This window comes from Canis lupus, chromosome 16, assembly GCF_003254725.2.
Source record: "Canis lupus dingo isolate Sandy chromosome 16, ASM325472v2, whole genome shotgun sequence".
NCBI classification, from domain to species: domain Eukaryota; kingdom Metazoa; phylum Chordata; class Mammalia; order Carnivora; family Canidae; genus Canis; species Canis lupus.
In genome coordinates this window covers 13887394-13909909 of record NC_064258.1, presented here as the reverse complement: position 1 = coordinate 13909909, position 22516 = coordinate 13887394, and the positions used below count along the sequence as shown (strand labels likewise).

The window sequence follows — 22516 nt, the reverse complement described above, 5'->3', positions numbered from 1 at the left end:
GGCTAAAAACAACAACAAAAGCCCCCAAAGAACAAAGAATCCAGAAAGCTAAAAGAAAACATAGTCTTGGGACTTTCAAACACATGTTACTTCACCGTATATTGACAACTCTAAAATATATAAACACGTCTATGATCCCCTTGATCTGAAGACAGAAGCTCAGTTTCAACACTACTGAGTGAAAAGTCTGCAATTAAAACTCACATCCTCACCTTTGAGCTAGATGTTCGTTCTGTTTCCCTTCTCCACTTGAGAATTATACTTTATCCATAACATGTGAAATTGTCAGGCATCTGTATAATGGGGAACTTTACCCAAAGGCTGCTGGCTAAGCCACACTCTGTCTGGGGGACCTGGAACTCTTACCCAGGGAAAACATAACAAATTTACATAATAACCTACTTTCTTGCTATCAATATTCTCTAAATTCTTAGAGTTCTAATATTTGCTCTTTCATACCAAAGCCATATGTAAAACTGGAAAACAATTCACTTAGAAGCAAGCACAAATGTCTGAGGGATGGCACTCCTTTGATCCCCTGTGGTGCGCCAGGTATGGAAGGCCTGCCGCTCTTCTGTGAAAGAAAACAGCTTCTGATTGTCACCCTTTTCCCACTTCTGCTGTTTACATTTCTGTAAAAGTTTTTACTTCTGGTGTGGCATCCTAGGGTTTTATTAAAGCAAAAACTGTTACATCATTGATGAAATAACATAATCACAACTAAACAATGAAGGTGAGCTTCAGGATTCAGTATGTGAAGATGGCAAGTGTGTAACAACCATTTGGTATTTTACAAGGTTAGCATAGGACTAAGTTTTGAAAATATTATGGAAACTTATGAGAAAAAAAATGTTTCCAGCCTTAGGTTTTGTACTACTTACTTGACTCTATATCTAGCAGTGAGGAATGCATCATGCTTTAATATTATCCTTGCAAAGTTGTGAGTGCTAATCTCTACTCTTAATTATTAGCTGTGAGAGTCTGATCATGTCACCTTGAACCTTAATTTTCTTTTTTTCTTAAACAAGAATAATAATAACCCTACTTTTCTTCTGGAGCTGTGGGAAAGTTCAAAGTGAGATAACGTCTCTGAAACACGATCTTTAAGTGTTAACATTAAGTGCCATTAGTATTTACATTTGTTAAATGGGTATAAATTAATCACTTTTCTTTATAGTTAGAAGAAAAGTGTGTGGGTGGGTGTGAAGCAGACTAAGAGTGAGGAGGTGTAGTGGTAAGTGATAATACTGAATTATCTATGATATCAGGTTATCAATAATATTAAATCACCCATGATGTCACAGCAACTCCTGAAGTGATTGTTATTATTATACACTTTTTTATACATGTTGAACAAAAGATCAAAGAATTAAGTTATTTGAGATTCAAACCCCAAGTGCCAGATCCAGATTTTGCTACAAATATTTATTATTTGTCTGAGGAGCAATCTTACTTGGCAGCACATTTGTGCCCCAAATATTTATTCCTCTAACCTACCATGACTAAGTCTTTTGCCCTAAATTCAACTTGGGTCCTTGGTTTAGACAACAGAGGATCATCGTGTCTGGGCTAAAACTGTGACTTATGGGCAGGAGAGGTTCACAATAAGATACAGAAGAGTAGGTAAGGTTCCTGATTATGTAAATATAGGACATTTAAGATTTGAAACATTTTCCTAAAAGCAATCATCAGAAAACTATGTCACCATGTGAATTAACATATAACCTCTTGCCAAAGTATTCATATCAATTACACAGAAGTTCAATAACATTTCTATGAAGTTATGGAAAGAATGCTAATTAAAATGATTTAAAAAATAAATTCTGATATGTATTTAGGTACACAATGGAAATTAAATGTAAAAATGGGATTTTCTCCACACTCTGATATAATATATATATATATATACATATATATATATATCAGCATGCCTGATATATAATGATCTCTTCATAGGTGCTTTTACAGTGTAATAAGCTAATCATATATTTATCAACATCTGGGTAACCTAAGTGTTAGAATTTTTTGCATGTTATTTAATTATCACAATAACCCTGGAAAGAATTATCATCTTTTCCAGTTTTATAGATGACAATGATTAGAGAGCTGGCAAGTACTAAGGCTATGGTTCAAATTTAAGTATTGACTCCTAGGGCTAAGTTTTTCCCACTCTGCCACACATGACAAGAAACTTGATTAATTGATTGATTAATTTAAAGATTTTATTTATTTATTCATGAGAGACAGAGAGAGAGAGGCAGAGACACAGGCAGAGGGAGAAGCAGGCTCCATGCAGGGGGCCTGAGGTGGGACTCGATCCCAGGACTCCAGGATCATGCCCTGGGCTGAAGGCAGCACTAAACCGAGCCACCCGGGCTGCCCGGAAACTTGATTTAATAAATAATAATAATAATAATAATAATTTTCTACAAAAATAAGTTGGGAAGCCTGGGTAGCTCAGTGATTGAGCGTCTGCCTTCGGCCCAGGGTGTGATCCCGGAGTCCCAGGATTGAGTCCCGCATTGGGCTCTCTGCATGGAGCCTGCTTCTCCCTCTGCCTATGTCTCTGCCTCTCTCTGTCTCTCATGAATAAATAAATAAAATATTTAAAAAAAAAGAATAAGAAAAGTCAGAAGAAAAAAAAAGAGAGAGAGAGAGTCCATGAATGATAACCGGAATCCAGAGAGAAGATACGTAATTATACAACAAAATTTCAGAACAAGAAATCAAGAGGAAATCACATGAAGTTGACTTTATAATTGTTTATATTTATTTAACTTTTGTTTTTCAAATGTAATCTTGGTGTATATTACTTTTTATAGATTTCTAATTTCTGCTGCTATTTGAGTACATTACCAAAAATGGCAGGGTGTTCTGAGTGTTCTCTGTCCATGTCTTTCACACTGAGATCTGAGACACAGCCTAACTGTTGAGCAAAGATGAGCGATAAAATCATCAGCCTCACCAGGGTTGCCTGGAAGTCCTTCAACTGATAGAGCAATAAGGCCCAGGGTAGCTTTTTAAATTATACACAGAAGGGCTAAATATGCAGTCTATTCTGAGATAATTAAAAGTCTACTTCAACAATATTGTGCCTAGATATCTAGTTTTCAGTAAAAAATGCTGCTATTTCAGAAAATATGAAAACAATAAGGATGATACAATATAGTATCTTAGAGAAACATCGGACTCTTCGTTAGGAGCGAGAGTACCTACTACCAAGGAGCTAGCAGAGACTTTCCCATCATTTCCTCTCCATCTTAAGAATGAGATGTGGTCATTTTACACTGTGTTATCACCAGTTATTTAACATGTGGAGCCTGTGTTTAATTTATACATATTTCAAAAATATAATATATTGTATAATAATCTGCTGAGTAAGATACTAACTGTAAAATTTCCCTGACATTGGAGAAATAACCATTGGGGTATTGTAAACATTCAATTAATCCCATTAGATTATAAATAGCATTGGTACAGGTATTTAATAGGCTTTGGGAATGTTCCTTCATCAATGATCAATCACTCCTGCCATGAATGAGGGTGGGGTGAAAAAGAAAGAAAAACAAGAGAAACAGAGAGAGATTATAAAGAAGTCTGAGGAACAAAGTCCCCCCTTTTAAAGAAAGTTTCCATTTGGAGACCAAAGCAGTAGATAACACAGTTAGTCTATATTAGGACGACCCCTACAAATCTTGAATGTCTTTCAATTTTACTTACAAGTTTGAGAATGATCTGGTCTGGGGCTCAGGGGACAGTGCAGCTCTGATAGCTGAATACTGACGTTCCACACTCCGGTTCTTTGACAACATCAGGTCGAAATGGAGTAAATTTCCACTTTTTCCTCCCATTTTAATCAGGTTTCTCTTTAGCCAAATGACACATTATGAGCGAGTATACATATTGAGAGATTTCTCACAACTCCTGGATTTTACTACATGAGGAGGAGCTGTGGTGGGGTGGGGGCCACAGGAGCAACAGGGGCCCTCTTAGAAACCAGGGCTATCTCTGCTTTTTTTTTTCAAATTTACTCTAAAACACCTTATTGAATTTCTTTTTTTTTTTTTTTTCCTTATTGAATTTCTTTTGTGGGCAGATCTTATGCCTTCAAGGGCTTCAGAGGATGGAAGTGAAGGAGGAATGAATGATCAAATAAAATCAAACACGTTCTTGTCCATAAAGAGCTTATAATCTCAGAGAGACAAATTACTGATGGGATTTCCAGCTACCCAAAACAACCCTGGGCCAATACAATGACAGGTGTCAAGACTCAGAATGCATGGAAGAAGGCTGGTCAGGTTTGTGTGTGACATTTATATATATTGTGTAATATGTAAATATGTATGTTTTATATATATATTTGTATATATCTGTACACGTATTACTATGTTCTCAAGGTTCTGCATTATATTACATTTCTCAGAAAAGTACAATATACTCATAGGGCTGTTCACTCCAGTGCCCTGAGCCTGACAAGCTATAGGTTCTGAAATCCACAGTAAGACAGCCATGAACTCACCTACGCTGGGTTTTTAATTCTATCTCAAAGAATATGTCAAAAGGATTTTAGAAGCAATGTGTAGACTTGTTCTCATTTAGAAAACTTCAGCACAGAACTGCCAACTTCACCGGAAATGCATTACATAAAACATCTGAAAAAAGAAAACCACACTTACAACGAATTGCATTTATCAAGCTGTATCCTTCAGGTGTGCACGCGTTACCCTATGCAAGTTGCACTTACGTAAACAAAGAAAAACTGTAAAAGCAATTGGTAGAAAAACAGTGGAAGTAGCAGAAACAGCAATCTGATCCCCACAATAACACACATACAAGAGAACTCATGAATTTTTCCAATGTAGAAACCTTAAAGAACTTTCGAGCCTTTATTACAAGTACACATGTTCGCAGCTTTGGTGGCCTGTCAAACATACTATTCTTAGTGACGCTGGACAGACTTCCACTCCATATTCGCCAAACTATCTTTTCCTTTCTTTAAAACATATCCTAAACCACACTTACTCTAGAAATATGTGATGACTAAGAGGGAAAGAGACCTTAAAATGGTTTAATGAGCACCCTAGTCCTTGCCTTTGTGTCTGCGGCACATTTTAGTTACTTTACCACACAGTATACCTCCTGCCAAAAAGGAAAAGAGGTCTGGACAACTATACACAAAATGCACTATGTGATAAACCATTCTTTGGACTTTTTAAAATGAAATTCCATCTGAGTAAGCACGGGAGCACCCTTCCTTCTCTGTCCTAAGAATCTGCAGAGCTTAGTATTGATGATGAACATAATCTCCTAAATGGTGCTGACCACACAGTGTGCTCTAGGGCCAACAGCCACAAAGCTAGAGAAAGCCCTCTGTCTAAAGGTTATCATGCCCTGACAAGGAGAGTGAAGGGAAAATGGAAGCTATCCTCAGAGAGCTGCTGAAAGTTGTATATGATTAGGCAGCTGTATTTGAGTCGATGTCTGTGTCTTTCTCATCGTCTTGAAAAGTTGGAAATTTGTATAGTCAGCTTTTTAAAAATTTTGTCCTGTTTTTTTTTTCTCCTAAAGTCGGCAGGCTGCTGGTTTAATAACTCTAAATTAGTTAATTCATTGCTTTGAATTAAACATGTGAATCAAATTTGCAGAGGAGTTGAGGCTTGTTATGACTCTGACAGAAAATTCTAGAATGAAAGCTGTTGTTCCAGAGAAGCTGAGCAATTGCAAACAATGCATCCCTTTAGGGATCTTTTTCAATGGCGCACATGCCTTCCACTGGAAGCTGAGACAGAGCACAAGGCAACATGGAACTTTGGGTAGTAGGTCAAGGACAGTTTTGAAAAGAGAAGTAGGCCACCTGGGTGGCTCAGTGGTTGAGCATCTGCCTTCGGCTCAGGTAGTGATCCCGGGGTCCTGGGATCGAGTCCTGCATCGGGCTCCCCGCATGGAGCCTGCTTCTCCCTCTGCCTGTGTGCCTGCCTCTCTCTCTGTGTCTCTCATGAATAAATAAGATCTTAAAAAAAGAGAGAGAGAGAGAGAGAAGAGAAGTAAAAATCAGCTTAGGGTCAGAGAGAAGCTAAGAGTTGTAAGTTACTATTTTTCCTCTGAAGAGTAGACTCAGATAATAGGACCAGAAATTGTGAAAAGATTAGGATGTGCACACAGAAGTGAATTTCCCTTCTTCTGTGTACGCAGAAGATGCAAATTTAGATAACACCTAACAGGTAAGTAGAGAAAAGGACACTCGGTTGTACCTAGGAATCTGTATTTATTGTTAACACGTTTCTACTTAATGCTAGGTTGAGGACAAAAAGGGGAAAAATTAATACATGTGTTGCTCTTTTCATAAAAAGACACACATGAAAAGTAAAGTGTATTGCGGTTTATAGACACAATTTTTCTCTTTAAATAAATGTACCCTCCCCGTAAGTGTAAGCTTCGTTGTTCTTCTGGTAGCAATACCTAGCATGTAGGTATGGAGTCCCAAGGAATGAATTCACCTCCATAAGGGTAGATTTGGGTTCTTTAGCTTTTCAATGACAGAAATGACATAGGCCTCATATGCCGATGACTCACATCAGATTCCGTGACGCTATAAAAATAAGATAGTAATGAAGTGTAGAGAGTAATGCACAGCAACTGTTTTAATTGTTCCCAGTCGAAAGACAAAATGATTGTTTCCTCAGAGTCTGATTGCAGCCTATTTCTAGAACAGAGCAAAATGACCATCGTGTTATCTCATGAAAACGTGAGAAATGAGAGCACAGAGGAGATTCAAGTTTTTACTAAATGATCTAATGGCAATGAGATGGGGACACACAAAAAACTGCATCAACTCAGTAAAGATTTTTTTTTAGGTTATTTATTTATTCATGAAAGACACACAGAGAGAGGCAGAGACACAGGCAGAGGGAGAAGCAGGCTCCATGCAGGGAGCCTGATGTAGGACTCAGATCCTGGTTTCCCAGGATCATGACCTGAGCCAAAGGGAGACGCCCAACCGCTGAGCCGCCCAGCTGTCCCTCAGCAAAGATTTTTGTATCTAAAATACTACTTTAGAGTTCAAGCAAGTTGGTCGGAGAGAATCAAGTTTTATGTGGTCAATCAGGACAGTCCATCCTTTCACCTGCCTGCAAAAAAACTACTTTCCTGGTGGTGACCACTGGAACCGCGCCCCTGTTGAATGTCTGTAGTGTTCGTCACCACCAACACTGCCTCACCTTCTCTTCTTTTCCTCCACCCTCCTCTCCCCTCTCTGGGCTCCACTAGCTCAAGCCTGTTTCAGTATTTAAGTACCCAACTCCCCCACCTCTTCTGATTCTCTCAACACTTTGGAAAATCAGAGCCCTCATTCAGACTAAGCTAGGATTTGCCAGCCCTGTTCTCTTTTCCCAGAAGGCGGGTTCCCTGTTGACTGTGCCCAGAGTGAGAGCCCTGACAGTGACACTTCCCTTTTCGAATTACCGCATCTTGGCTGGTAAATATCCCCAGCACAGCTTACACGCTCCATCTTGTCATCTAAAAAAAAAGTAGCTAAACTTCAAGCAGTGCACATTATTGAGGTATTTGAATACCATGTCTGTATCTGAATAATGCCTGAGAAGGAGAGATGGTCAGACAGACAGGCTGTGCATGGGTGGGGGCTTGTGCACAAATCTGCTGGGTGGGATGTTTTTCCTCCAAGTACAATTGTACCCTCAGCCAACCAGTTTTAGTTTATGTTCTCTCAAGGCAAGACTACAGACGGCTGGACCTTGAAGAGAACATGTTAGAGTAGAATCCTGCGGTTAATTAATCCTCCTAAACAACTCAAAGTGAAAGGAAATAGAAAATTGAGAGAATTTCCCCTGGACTCCCTCACCTAACCACTGTGCGTGCAAGTGTGTGCCAAGGGTGTCCACTGACAAAGAAGTAATAATGACACATTGAAGAAGAAAAGAAGGAATGTCTCTGCTCTTAAGAAGGTCTAAATCTAGGGAAATTCTTTCACAAATGTCACTTCCTCTTGAGGAAGATAGCAGCAAAGGCCCACCAGCCTGGTTATCCTTCTAAGAGACACATAAGCCAAATGGCTGGCCTCTCTGCCCCATAGGGTGGTGTAGGTTTTCTCTCTATATGAGTTATTCACAGATAACTAGGAAGGGTCTGTGGATACAGTACATAAAGCTTTGGTGTTGCACCTGAGATCAAAGCCTATCTCTGCTACGTTCTAGTTATGTGAAGTTAAATTTGTTGACTCCTTTTCCACATCTAAGAGAGGTGGAAAATAAAATTTTTCATTCAGATTTTTTAAAAAAATATATATAGTACGCAAGGCTCCTAGCAGATGCTTAAGTAATCACGATTATTAAGTTCATTATCACTTAACTTTTTTTTTTTTTTTAGAGACAGACAGAGAAAGAGAGTGCACATGTGAAGGGGGGAGGGATGGAGGAAGAGGGGGAAAGAATCTCAAGCAGACTCCAAGCTTAACTGGAGCCTGATGTGGGGCTCTATCTCACAACCCTAAGATCATGGCCTGAGCCTAAATCAAAAGTCAGATGTTTAATGGATTGAGCCACTCAGGTGCCTCTAACGTGGTTCTAACGATAAGCAGAGCACTAAAAACGAACGAACGAACGAAAGAAAGAAAGAAAGAAAGAGTGTACTATGTATTTCTTCTCCCAAAATAAGGAAGCAAGTTGAAGCAATTTTTAATTTTGTAGGAGCCTATTCCATGCCATTTTTATTATTTGCTTGCATTCATCTTAAGCATTTGGGAAATCCCATCATCATTCTATAGTATCCTGATTTTTAATGCCAAGATGGTAAGAATCTTTGGTCTAAACTTCAGGGAACTTTAGTCTAAAAGTTAGTGACTAATTCTCTTCCTAACTGAAAGGTCACATGGTCAAAAACAAACCTCCATTTAAAATTCCTGCTAAACATAAGGAATATAGTCAATGATATTTTAACAGTATTATTTGGTGAAAGAGGGATAGTAGCTGTTCTTGGGGTGAGCCCAGTATAAGGTAGGAACCTGTGAATCACTATGTTGTATACCTGAAATTAATGTAATACTGTGCATCAGTTATACTCAAATAAAAAATTTCAAAAATAAAATAAAATTCTTGCTGTAGATCCACCGAAGATTATTTAGCAATTCTATACTTCTGTTTTAGCTGAAAGTGATCGGTTTATTTTGGCGAATATGATCTTCTCAAGGAACTAGGAAAAACAAAATTTGCCCCTACATAAACTAAGAACAAATAATGAAATTATGAGGTTGATTTGTTGTTAATAAATACAAAAACAGCAGAATTGAATTCTGCATCAGATTGTGAAGACCTAGAACAACATGGTCATGTGATCTGTGGATGTGCGTAAAGTTAATCTGCGCCTGAACATTTCCCATATTACTTGAAGTGCTGTTTGAGAAGACCCTATTTTTAACATTTCATTTTATCAGTTCTGCTAAATGAAGGTAGAATTGAAGGTAAATACATAATGATAAGAACAGGAACAAAACAGAGTGTTCAGTCTGCCACAGGTTAGTGTTCTTGAGGGTCTTCAGGCCTTTTCTGGCTTTATTGTGCTTCTTTCTTGTGACTCCTCCAATCTCTTTATGCAGTTCCTTACCTTCTGCACGTGTGCATCTCTCCCCCATCATCCTTCTTCAGTGGGTGTGCCACAGAGAAGATGGCACAAGTTGTCCGAGGAACCCCCACGAGAGGTCCTCATCTCTAATGTTACATTCCTCTTCTGCCCTGACGACTGGCTACAAGTATGACACTCAACTTTATGATGCAGTAACTATGTAACATTCATCTGGAAATATTATTCTGAAGATAAGAGAACCAGGCCTCATCATCTTAGAATCCAGGGGTCATGCAGAGGTTAGACGTGACCTGTAAGAGCAGGAGTGGGGGGGTTCGGGCCTTTTGGGGATCAGAGGGCTCAGGACAGCCTACCAAGTGGGCAGGCCCTCTCCAGAATGCCCCTGGGGCAGTAGTTTTCAGCCTAAACCTGGATAGGAGGTCTATGCCTCTTCCAGCAGTCTTCACTGGGGTGCCTGTGTGGCTAGGGGGATGGGAACACTTAGCCGAAGTGTTCTAAGAACAGACTCATTTGTAAGCTGCCTCTGAGTCTCTGTTCTTCATGCTAAAACATCCTCAGCTCTGTGTCTGCATTTAGGAATGTAACTTGTGAGCGGCCTGCCTCTGGCTCTTCCCTTGTTTGGTTGCTTTCAAAGCCCACTGTAAAGCGGAAAGGTGGCAGCCTGACCCACTTTGCTACAGTTTTCTTTTCTTTTTGCTATTGTTATTAAAATAATGAATGACTCTGTGCATAAAGCAGAAAGTCACAATGAAGCAGCCTTGTCTACGCAGGAGAAAAGACCTAGAGAAAGACCATAGAAATGACAAAAACAGGAGGCACGATGGGGGCAGGGATGTGAAGTGGGGTGGAGTGATCTCTCATTATGTTTGAAACAATGCCTGGGACAACCTCAGATTTCCAACTGGGAGCCGTTTGAATAAAGTTTAGTTTCTGTTTAGATAGAATTCCAAGTTTTTCTTTTAAGATTTTATTTATTTATTCATGAGAGACACAGAAAAAGAGGCTGAGACACAGGCAGAGGGAGAAGCAGGCTCCCTGCAGGGAGACCGATGTGGGACTCGATTCCAAGACCTTGGGATCACGTCCTGAGCCAAAGGCAGACATTGAACTGCTGAGCCACCCAGGAGCCCCTAATTCCAAGGTTTTAAACACCCAATCTATATAGCTAGTTCCCCTATTCTTACTATGAACTGCAGATTCCCATTTATAGAACCCAAACAATATTTTCAAATGCTGAGGTTAAATGAGTTAGAAAATTCTTAATTATTTTCAATAAAACAGAAATTCTATGGCTATAAAAGAGAAAGAAATCATGCAGTGTAGTTTCATGACTGCTCAGAGTTCGGATGGATATGGGAGCAAGGCGGACAGAGAGACATCTATTTTGTAACCCAAAGGTAAAGTAAAGTGAAAAAAATAAAGAGGTTATTTGAAGAAAATGTAGAAGAGGACTTTGAAGATATTTGGTTTAGTTGCTTTAAAAAAAATAGGGATGACAACGTAAACAGAAGAAAACCCTGCCCAGTGAGGGTCTAAAGATTTAAGAGCAACAGGTGTCATTGGTGAGACCACAGCCTTCTGAAGCTGAAAAGAATGGCATGTGGAGCATGTGGGGAGGGAGGGCATGGCCCAGAGTTACTCCTGCAAAGAGGAGGGAAGGGGTTGATTAGTTCGGGAGGTATCAAGAAACAGGGTGTTTAGAAAACTTTTTAAAGCCATCTACTGAGTCTGAGGAAGCCAGGTATGGCCGAGGACTTCAGGAGTGTCAGAAACAGAACTTCATGGCAGTGAAGAACACTAAAGTCAGACTGTAACAAACACTGATGTCATCGGCCAAGCTGCTATCAGGAGTCATCTCATTGCCAAGCATCTTTGACTGGATTTCAATTTCAAATCAACCACCCCCATTGTTTTTCTCTGGATTCAGCCCTGGCTTGACTTGATTTTCTGACCTTGAGTTGAGTGTCTTCCCTTTGACAACCCCAAATTCCCATCTAGGCACGGAAGCCCACTCCAGAGTTTTAGTAAGTTTCTAAATTTTCCAAGAGGAAATTTCTTTTTGCTCATGTAGTGACAACACCTGCTCAGTAGATCCACTTCGAGAATTAAATGAGATAATATTAACAAAAGGATTTAAACCAAGCCTGGTCTGGACGTCTCAGTCTTTACTCAGAGACTTCAATAAAGGCTGAAATAAAGGCTCTGTGTAGGCTCAAAGTAGAAGTGGAGAGAGAATTACCTTCACAGTTGGTAATGCTGTTAATTGAACAGCAGGTCTGTTGGAACTGCCATTTGACTACTTCCTTTTATTTAGAATGTATATTCTTGAATTTCTTAAGTTCACGGGGATTACGAAGATTTCCTCTATAACAACTTTCATGAAGTCACAACCTCTCACATTCAATTCAATCACCATTTGTTACTCAACTATGTACAAGTTTATAATACATAGATTTGCTAATTTGCTAATAATTGTTACCTGTTCACCGACATTAACCAGGACCCGACCCTGAGTTGGCAAATAGTGGCCGCGTTGGTGTTGGGAAGGCCAACAGTGCTCTGCTTATATATCCTGTTAGGTAGGGCAAATTGTATCACACGGTGAGTATCGAGAGCCAAAAGGAGTCACAAATGGCTTTTGTTTAACTATGGATACACTTTTGAGTACATTTTTGTAGGATGATAAACAATAAGGGGCATTATTAATGGTGGTTTACGTGCTTTACATTTTTAAGCCATATGATGAAAAACAAACACATAGGAAAAGAGAGAAATGAATATAAAAGAATATTCACAGGACAATTTCATGACCACCCCTATCACCTCAGCCCCAAATCATCAGTTTATCTAAGTGAGTGTTGTCCTCTAATTTTGGGATTTGATGCCATCTGATATCAGCAGTGGAATGAATCTGAGACTCCCATGCTCCCCTTACCTGCCTGCAAACCACCCACTTTTGCTCTCTTCCAACTCGCTCGTAGCTGGTCCGATTGTTTTCAATTTAGGACTTTGGGGGTGCCATCTGGGAGGGGCTTTTATTTGAATTTGCTTCATCCCCACAACAAAATGTTTAATTATGCAAGATGGTGTCTGCCTCAGGACCTCAAACAACCACTCCCTCCACCCACACCCATTTCTCACAGGGATCTGTTTGTTTTAAGAGAGCAGTGTTGGTCTACACACACGCAAAGAGCATGGGTCTGGGATGTTAAAATATCTGAATTCTCATCCTGGACTTGGTATTTAACCTCCCCGAGTCCCCAGGTTTGATTTTTGTCCTCTGTGGCAGGGAGGACATTCAACCCCAACGTCTCTCTCAGCTCTAAAAGCATTCTAGAATTCTAATTTTACTTTAATTCTCTTAGGATCCATATGATGCCGACTGAGAGGTCAGAGATGATCGTCACCGACTTCTGCCTTAGATCTATATTTTCCTAACTACTGAACTGCCTATGCCTACAGAGAAAAGTGCTCGCTCGCTCGCTCGCTCTCTTTCTCTCTCTTGAATTTATACTATTGGGGCTCTGCTGTACTAACTGAAGAGGCTTGTGCTTTGTGTCAGCTAGTTTTCTTTGTTACCATCCTCATGTCCCCCACCCCCTATATCCTGGTACGTCTCAGCTTCCCTCTGTGACCCTTCATCCATGCAAGCTTGAAAATTAGATTCAAATTGCTATCTGTATTTTCATTTCACTCTCAATATTGAAAACGTACAAGCATGAACTAATTCTCTCAATCTAGCTCCGTATTTACCTACCAACTCATTAAAAAGTGGCTTTAGCACTGGAGCAAGAGATCATATATTAGAGCAGGAAAGCAATTTACTTGGCAAGTTCATTTGTGTGCTCTCTCCAATGTCAGAGCAAAGGTTTGTCCTTGGGATAAGGGCGTTTTCTTGCCCAGTTTGGTCTCTCCGGCTGTCTGATTCCTCAATTAGCTGACACCTCTGTGCCAGTGATTTTATTCTGCACTTACTTAGTGGACGGGCTAGAAATAGTCGTCCGGTGACTTGCATGCTGGCTTTATAGCATCGCTATAATCGCTGCCTAAGTATCCCTGCAAGGAGGCAGGAAAGTGAAATGAGGCTCCTGGTGCGGGTGGGTTGGAGACATGCAACAATTTGCAAAGGGTAAGGAAGGGTATTTTGACAATTTTCATTGGAAGCCTGAAGTCTAAACAAAATTACTAAATCAAACAAGAATAAATTGCCTCTTGTATTATGTTCTGTGTTACAGAGCAGAATTCAGTGCCAGAGATTTCTGTGTAAAGTCTCGACTAAGGATGGTGTGTTTCTCTTTTTCATTTCAAAAATACAGGAGATTTATTTACAATATATTTTCACCCTGCTTACACAGTTCCCTCCGCCCTTGGATGTTAAAAATAAAATTTGTTGTGAATTGTCCTTCTGATTTTCATGGTCGGAACAGGAGAAAAGAAAGCCAAGAGAAAACGAATTTTCAGTCATTCATATGTGACCCCAAGGAGCTATTTACTTGACCATTCAACAGCTATTTTTCTTCTGGCTAACTTCAGGGGATGCAAGGGGGAACCCTGTTCACTTGTTTCCCCTGGTCAGACACTTTAGAGTATGCTTGGAGAAAAACGTGGCTTTTAAGGCTATTGAAATTTTGTTGTCTATCTTCCTACATACATATGTTAAAAGTTTTACGTGACTCCAGTGTCTCGCTGGGGCCAGGCAAGGAACTGAAACAGAGAGAGAAGCAGGCTCTTTTGTCCATGAACAGGTGCAAGGTGTGTGGCTGGGAGGCTCAGAGAGGCTGGGAGCTGGAGTAGCTGGCAGCTACTGACAGGGCCATCAGATACTCAGAATTGAAAACACACACCAGAAATCTGGATCTTCTGTGTGTGTTCTTTCAGTTTTTAAATCTTGGGCCAACATTGGAAAATACTTACAAGAAAGCAAAATCCATCTGTGTAAACAGATTTGGCCTGGTGCCCTTCTTTTCTGACCTCTGGCTTTGAAAGGCTTAGAACGTTTTCATTTTTTAAAAAAGATTTTATTTATTTATTCATGAGAGACACAGGGGGAGAGAGAGAGAGAGAGAGAGAGAGAGAGAGAGAGGTAGAGATACAGGCAGAGGGAGAAACAGGCTCCATGCAGGAACCCTGGGATCACGCCCTGAGCCAAAGGCAGACTCTCAACCGCTGAGCCACCCAGGGATCCCCAGCTTAGAACATTTTCAAATAAAGATAAACATGGACATTTTTCGAGGACATTACATCGTCTTCTAATGCATCATTTTATGGGTAAATTATGTTTAATTCTGTAGCCATACTATAATTTAATTAAGCAATCCTCTATTTGTGACATAAGCCATTTCCAATTTTTCACTTTTCACTCTCACATAGAATGGTACAGAAAACTTCCTTGTGCATCTTTTTTTTTCTTTTATAGATCTCTAATTGCTTTCTTTTCTTAAAAATATTTTATTTATTTCTTCACAAGAGACACAGAGAGAGGCAGAGACACAGGCAGAGGGAGACGCACGCTCCACGCAGGGAGCCCAATGTGAGACTTGATCCCAGGTGTCCAGGATCACGTCCTGATCAGAAGGCAGACGTTCAACTGCTGAGTCACCCAGGTGTCCCCTCTAATTGCTTTCTTAAGGTAGCTTCCTAAATGTTGGATCATTGTCCAAAATTATATACACTTCTATTTTTGACAGTAAAATCCCACCAGCAATGAATGGATCACTATACCATTTTCCTATAGCTGTTAACAAAAATGAGAATTGTCATTAAAAATGTGAATCAGTTAAGCAAAATATTCTGTTTGAAGTTTTAGCTATCATTTTACAGAATTGTGAAGTTTTATATTTTTCATTTCATTGACCACTGGCATTTATTATTTGTCCTATTTCCAGGGAAATTTTTGAACATATGCTGTACCTATTAATATTTAACTTTATGGTATCATATTCAAACATTCGGAATTTCTCCACTCCAAATAAGTTAATGTTTAAGATAATACCCTTAAACTAGTTCACATAATTTATACTTGAAGTTATAATTTATTAGGTTATATTTTAAAGCATGGTATGAAGAGATATAATACTGATTTTTCCCCAAATAGTTTGAAAATCACTCCAGAAACGTGTATTGAACAACTTATACTTTCTTCAGAAATTTGAAAAGCTAACTAATCATCTAATAAATATTTCCAAAAACCTACATCTGTTTCTGGGCTTTCCAGTCTATTCCATCGTTTCATCTAGATTGTCCTTGTACCAGCAACATTATTTTTTCTACTTTAATTGTGTAATGTAATTAGAAGCTCTAATTATAAATCCCATTTATTACTATACTGTTTTGAATTAACTTTATTGTATTTTCATGCTATTTTTACATTAATCTTAGAATATTTTGTGAACTCCTCCTCCTTATGGTATTTTTATTGGACTGTTATAAATTAATTTGGGAAAAATTAACAACTGTCTAGTATTAAATCTTCCCAGGCAGGAAGAATTTTCTTTATTCATTCTAGTTTTGCCTTTTGTCCTTCTATGATGTTGTGTAGTTCTTTTCACATGTATCTAATATGAAATTTTTATAGACCTGTTTGTGTTTGTATGTTGTATATATCTTGCTAAGATTGACCTTATTTGTTTTTAGTTGCACAATGAATAGAATTTTTGTCACTATATTTCTAACTGTGATGTATAAAAATGTATATAATTCATACTGCATATGAATTATAGTCTTTGTATCTGGTCACCTCTGTGCAATATATATAGAATATATTTAAATGTGAAAACTATTATTTTATATCTGGCCACTTTCTATGTACAAATAATGTATATATTAATTAAAATTATGCTTATATATTCATTGAAGTTCATATTATTCCATAGCCTTCTCACCTATGAATAAGGGTTATTATAAGTTGACTATTCTCTTGCCTCCAAATTTATTCTGTATAGAATTGAAGGTTTTCAGAAAAAAAAGAATATAGCAAATAATCTGCATAGTCCCTCCTCCTGATTAAACCAACTATCTCACTTTACAATTAGCAGAGACTGCATAAGATCTAGTCCCACTCGTAAGTCGGTTTTCATCCAAAAATTTAAGATACTCATAAATAAAAAAAAATCTTATGTAAAATACTTAATACATTTGTTGTAATCTCATATAACTTGAAAAACTAATAATTATGACAGTTATCTGTGTAAAGACAATAAGACTGTGTCTCTTTTTGGAAAGGAGCAGAAGGCACTGTGGAAAGTGACTTTTGTATAACCAAATAAATACCTCTGTCTTAAATAAGGAACTGATGTGGCATATGTAGTGTGGTCTAGGAAGGCTGACATGGTATTTCTGAAGCCAAAGAAATAATATTGATTAGATGGCAATGCAAGGATACCTTGCAAATAACTTTCATATGGAGTAAGCACTAAGTGTCAGTAAACACAGACACAAAATACATTACTGACTCTTCTGAATCACCATTGATGTTTGAGCTCTGACACTTTTGACTATAAAAATGACAGGTTTATTTTTGTTTTAGAATGTCCCCTCATTCTCCCCAAGGTCTGTCACTTTGTGATGGGAGGTCAGGGAAGGGGTTGGAGCCTGGCAGCAGGTACACTCAGAGAGGCAGAGAGAGCATTTGGAATAGCAAGGTCCTGATTTCACCTTTCATCATTGAGTCTTCTGCAATTACATGGCATTGCAATGATCACAGATGCAAGTAACCTTTTTAAACAAAGCGGTGGAAACATCCACTCACTCGTTTTTTAGCATCAAATCTATGAGCTCATTGACTGATTTTTTCACTGTTCACTGGCGGCTGTGATTTCTCTGTGGACTGATTTTGTGAGTGCTTTCTTCTTCTGGGAGAAGAAAATCAGGCATGGATAGCATTTAGAGTCTGTTTTCTTCCATCATTCTTGTTCCCTCTGCTTATTTATTTCCCATCATAGAATTTTGGAATAAGAATTCCATGTAACATTCGTGAAAGCTTTTCTTTATTGATCAAAGAAGGTCCAAATCTTGCACCTACCTCATTCTTGTGCTCTTCTTGGCCTGGGCTTATTTTGGTGACAAGCAGAAAGCCACTTGGCTGCTTTCCCATTGATGACCAGCCCTGGCACTTTTCCATGTGCCTGCCAAGGGGCTATGGCCTCATCTTCAAGGGAGTTTGTACCTGTCCAGTGTTACTGCCCTCTCCACATTTCACAGGGAGCTGGGACTGGCAATAGCTAACACTCTTTGGATATCTAAAAAGAACAGGCCCCAATGGCAAGGGTGGTACTACTGTTATCCTCCCTTTTGGATAGAAGAAGGTAAGTTTTCAGTGCCAGGCAGAGATGGTGCTCAGACTTGAAGCCAAGGTGGTCTGATGGCAAAGCTTTTGCTTCTGATCATGCCAACATCTCACCTGTCAGAGCAGGAATGTGTTGTTTTCCTCTGTGTGTGTCTGTGTGCATGTGTGAAAATATAGTTACAACTTGCCTCTATAAATGGACCTGAGCTCACTATAAGTTCATCAATATCTATCAAAACTGTGATGATTAATTTTGTATGTCAACTTGGCTAGGCCATAGTACCCAGTTATTTAATCAGACATGAATCCAGATGTTTCTGTGAAGGTAGTTTCTAGATGTCGCTAACATCTAGAACTAACATTGTAGAATCAACATTGTTGAATTTAAGTAAAGGAGAACTGCTCTCAATGATGCAGGCAGGCCTCATCTTACCAGCTGAAGCCTTTAGAGCATAATTGAGGTTTCTGGAAGAAACCTTCTGAGAAGAAATTTTGCCTCAGAACTTCAGCAACTTCCTAAATATGAGACAAGAAACCCCCAAAATCCTAGAGAAGAACACAGGCAGTAACTTCTGTGACATGGGCCATAGCAAGATTTTCTAGATATGTCTCCCAAGGCAAGGGAAACAAAAGCAGAAATAAACCAATAGGACAACATCAAAAATTAAAAGCCTCTTTCTGCACAGCAGAGGAAAGAATCAACAAAACTAGGCAACCTACTGAATTGATGAAGATATTTGCAAATGACATATCTGATAAAGGATTAGTACTATCAAAAATACATAAAGAACTCAGCACCCAAAAACCAAATAAGCCAATTCAAAAATGGGCAGAAGACATGAACAGACATTTCTGAAAGGAAAACATCTAGATGGCCAACAGATGCATGAAAAGATGCTTGTCATTACTTATCAGGGAAAAGCATATCAGAACTACAATGAGATACCACCTGATGTCTGTCAGAATGGCTAAAATAAAAAAGACAAAAAACAAGTGTTGGTAAGAATGTAGAGGAAAAGGAAGCTTCATGCAGTGTTAGTGGGAATGCAAATTGGTGCAGCCATCTATGGAAAAGTGTATAGAGGTTCCTGAAAAAGCTAAAAATAGAATTAGCCTACAATCCAGCAATTGCACTCCTGGGTATTTACCTGGAGAATACAAAAACACTAATCCAAAAGGACACACACACCCCTAGGTTTGTAGCAGCATTATCTACAATAGCTGAGATATGGAAGCAGCTCAAGTGTCCATCAATAGGTAAATGGATAAAGAAGATGTGATCACACACACACACACACACACACACACACACATAGTGGAATATTATTCAGCTATAAAAAGAATGCCATTTGCAACAACATGAATAGAGCTGGAAAGTATTATGCTAAGTGAAATAAGTCAGAGAAGACAAATACCATGTGATTTTACTCATATTTAAGAAACAAAACAAATGAGCAAAGGGGAAAAAAAGAGAGAGGGAGAGAAACCAAGAAACAGGCTCTTAACTATGGAGAACAACCTGATGGTTACCAGAGAGGAGGTGGGTGGGAGGATGGGTTAAATAGGTGATGGGGACAAAGGAGTGCACTTGTCCTGATGAGCACTGGGTGACATAACAAATTGCTGAGTCACAATATCATACACCTGAAACTAACATAACACTGTATGGTAACTATACTGGAATTAAAATAAAAACTTAAAAAACACTGCAGCAACTCCTGTCTGAGTTTTCAGCCTGTTAAGCTGCTCCACAGATTTTACACTTGCTGGTTTCCACAATTGCATGGGCCAATTCTTTCAAATTAATTTAAATAAATAAATAGATTGATAGATGAGGATATACAGTATATCCTTATTATTTGCAGTAGTTATATTCTATAAAGCCCACCTGAACACTGAATTAGTGAATACTGACACTGCTCCTAGAGGAAATACAGGGTTAGGTTCCTGCAAGCCTCTGGCCACAACATTTTTGTCAATTAATCAATACATAGCTTTGTTTTATGTATGTAGCTGTCTCTGTTTAAAGATACTATATTTAATGTACACTGTTGATTTGTTAACATTGAACTCACAGCTGATAGCACTATATCCACATCTGAATGACACCTGCTTAACACACATATTTTCTCTATATGGCACATGACAGCTTTCTGTGCTTATAAATATTAGAGAGAAGTTCAACACTATGCTTGAAGATCATTTTAAGCAGAAAAATTGCTTACAGAAAGCACAAAAGTGTGAAATATGTGGTACTAAATGGATCACAAAAAAGGACACAAGAAGACAGAGCATCACCTTTGACCTCAGCTAAGAGCATGTATGTCACATGACTCAAATTTTCACTCTTCTGTGCATGTCTGGAAATGACCATGAAAATATCACAAGTGTTGATTTGGGGATTAGGATTATTTTTTAGCTATATGGGGGTGGCTGGGTGGCTCCATTGGTAAAGCATCTGCCTTCAGCTCAGGTCATAATCCCAGGGTCCTGGGATCCAGCCCCACATTGGACTCTCTGCTCAGTGGGGAGTCTGCATCTTCCTCTCCCTCTGCCCCTCTCCCCCCAGATCCTGCTCCTTCTTTCTCCCTCTCTCATTCTATCTCAAATAAATAAACAAACTCTTTAAAACAAACTTTAGCAAGTATGTAAATTCACAAATATGCAATACACACATAATATATATCAACTGTATACACATATATCCACACAACCTTCTAGTTATATTTCTCTGGAGAACCCTGACTGATACAATGACTATATCAACACAACCCCAAATAAAGTGACATTTTAATTTATTCATTGTGAATAATCAAATCAGGATAGAAAATGAAACTAAAGCCTCATGAAAAATATCAACATTGTACTCAATTTAATAGTAGAGCTTATTAGAAATAATTTGATAACTACAAATGTGTGCCTGAATTAAGGCAATACTGAGAGAAATCGAGCGTGTGTCTATTACACTTCAACCTATCATATGGTGAAAACATTTCAAGTTATTTGTTAGATGTTAAGTTCAAAATCTTGATTGGCAGGTTGCAGTTGATCTGCGAATGCTGAATCCACTTGCACTGGTCTGTGCCTGTACGCTTACACATACAGATAAATTAATTTGTGTTGTTCCTTTCACTCCTCTTACCAGTTGTCAACTATAAGCATTGCATGTAAGGTAAGTGGTTCACTGAAACTTTTTCATGCTTTATATATGTGGTTTCACATGTATTATTATTATTATTATTATTATACATAAATTAGAATGTAAACATATACCTTTGTCATATATATCTGTGATCCACAACTTTTGTTAGCCACACTACAACTGTATTTAATGATATTTTCAGGGTCAATCTTACCCTCTTCTTCATTCTCTCTACCTATCTTTTCATTGTCAATATACTCGTCTCTGGTATGTGTTTCTCTGGTCTCCTCTGCCCCCACAATCTCTCCTTCTTCAGGACTGAAATAAAGTTTGACTCTTAAGTGGTCAACGGATCAAGAGCCTATGAACTAATCAGAATAGAGGTTTGTTTTCCAACTGCAAGAAGAATGTCCAAATTTGGAACATTCTGACATATTAAGCAAGATACTTAAAGTAATGTGTGGACCCTCTTACTGATAAGCTGAATCAACTTCACTTGGAATAGCAGATATATCTTAACAGATAGCTTGTCTCTGGTCTGCGATTGGTCTCTTTAGGCTGGAGTTAATAAAATGACATGATGATCTAGATAAATTGCTATTTTTGAAATCATAATAGTATCTGATGGTCAGTTTGAACTGACATATATATCTCTTCAAAGCATTATTGTAACTTCATAGTAACTTAAAGTTGTATCTATAAAATGACTTACTTTAGTAAAACTGTAGTTTGCCTTCATATTATAGTGTATTTTCTATGTTCCCCTCACATGGCATCACTGAAAATTGGTTATGCATATAACTCCATCAGGTAGACATGGTAAAGGAAGAATTTCCATCAGAGAAAAAGAAAACCGGGAGAAGACTGTAAACCTGTATAAATGTCTTTGAAGAAGTGCACTCCTCCAGACCTCTAGATGGTAGCTACAGAGAGCTAACCCAAGCCTGGCAATGTTCTGAAATGGAATAATTATAGTACCCATCTCAACAATTTGCTGTAAAGACTAAATATGATCACGATAATGTGGAAGGGAGCAGTCTGAGCAAAATTAGAGAGGAAGAAATTGCAGTGCATCTAAGTTCAGTGGTGCTGGGAGTGCAAGATTGAGTCTGGGAGAGGTCAAAGGAGGTAGCTGAGAGTTAGGAAAAAGTTAACCTGTGGAGCACTCACGTGCCCTGCTGAGGAAATGCAGACTTTATGCTATAGTGGGTGTGATCTGATGACAAGAGGGTCGAAATAAGGTAGCCCAATGGATAATGTATATTTTAAGTAGATCTAGGAGGTCATCCTGCAAGGGCTGGATTTGAAAAGACAAGATCCATAGCAGGGAGACCAGTACCTCAGTACCTGGATCACGACAATGATCCATGGCAAAGAACAGATCCAGGGCGGAAATGGTAGGGCCAGAAAAGGGACACCAGGCTTTAAAATGTGTGGTTGAAATGAGGGATGAAGAGAAGGGGTCATCAGAGAACATACACATTTCTATCATTAGT

General features: G+C 38.7%; 1 protein-coding gene across 3 annotated transcripts in view; it reads right to left on the bottom strand.

Annotated features, from left to right (window-relative positions):
* Positions 1-22516, bottom strand: part of CHRM2 (cholinergic receptor muscarinic 2) — a 145971-nt gene that overhangs the window by 8884 nt on the left and 114571 nt on the right. Inside the window, exon 1 of one of the 3 annotated variants that reach the window (XM_035699514.2) lies at positions 4520-4541. The exons of the other annotated variants lie outside the window; for them this stretch is intronic. The gene's annotated coding sequence lies outside the window, so the exon portion shown is untranslated. Of the gene's footprint in view, positions 1-4519; positions 4542-22516 lie in introns of those variants that run through there. 3 annotated transcript variants of the gene reach the window in all.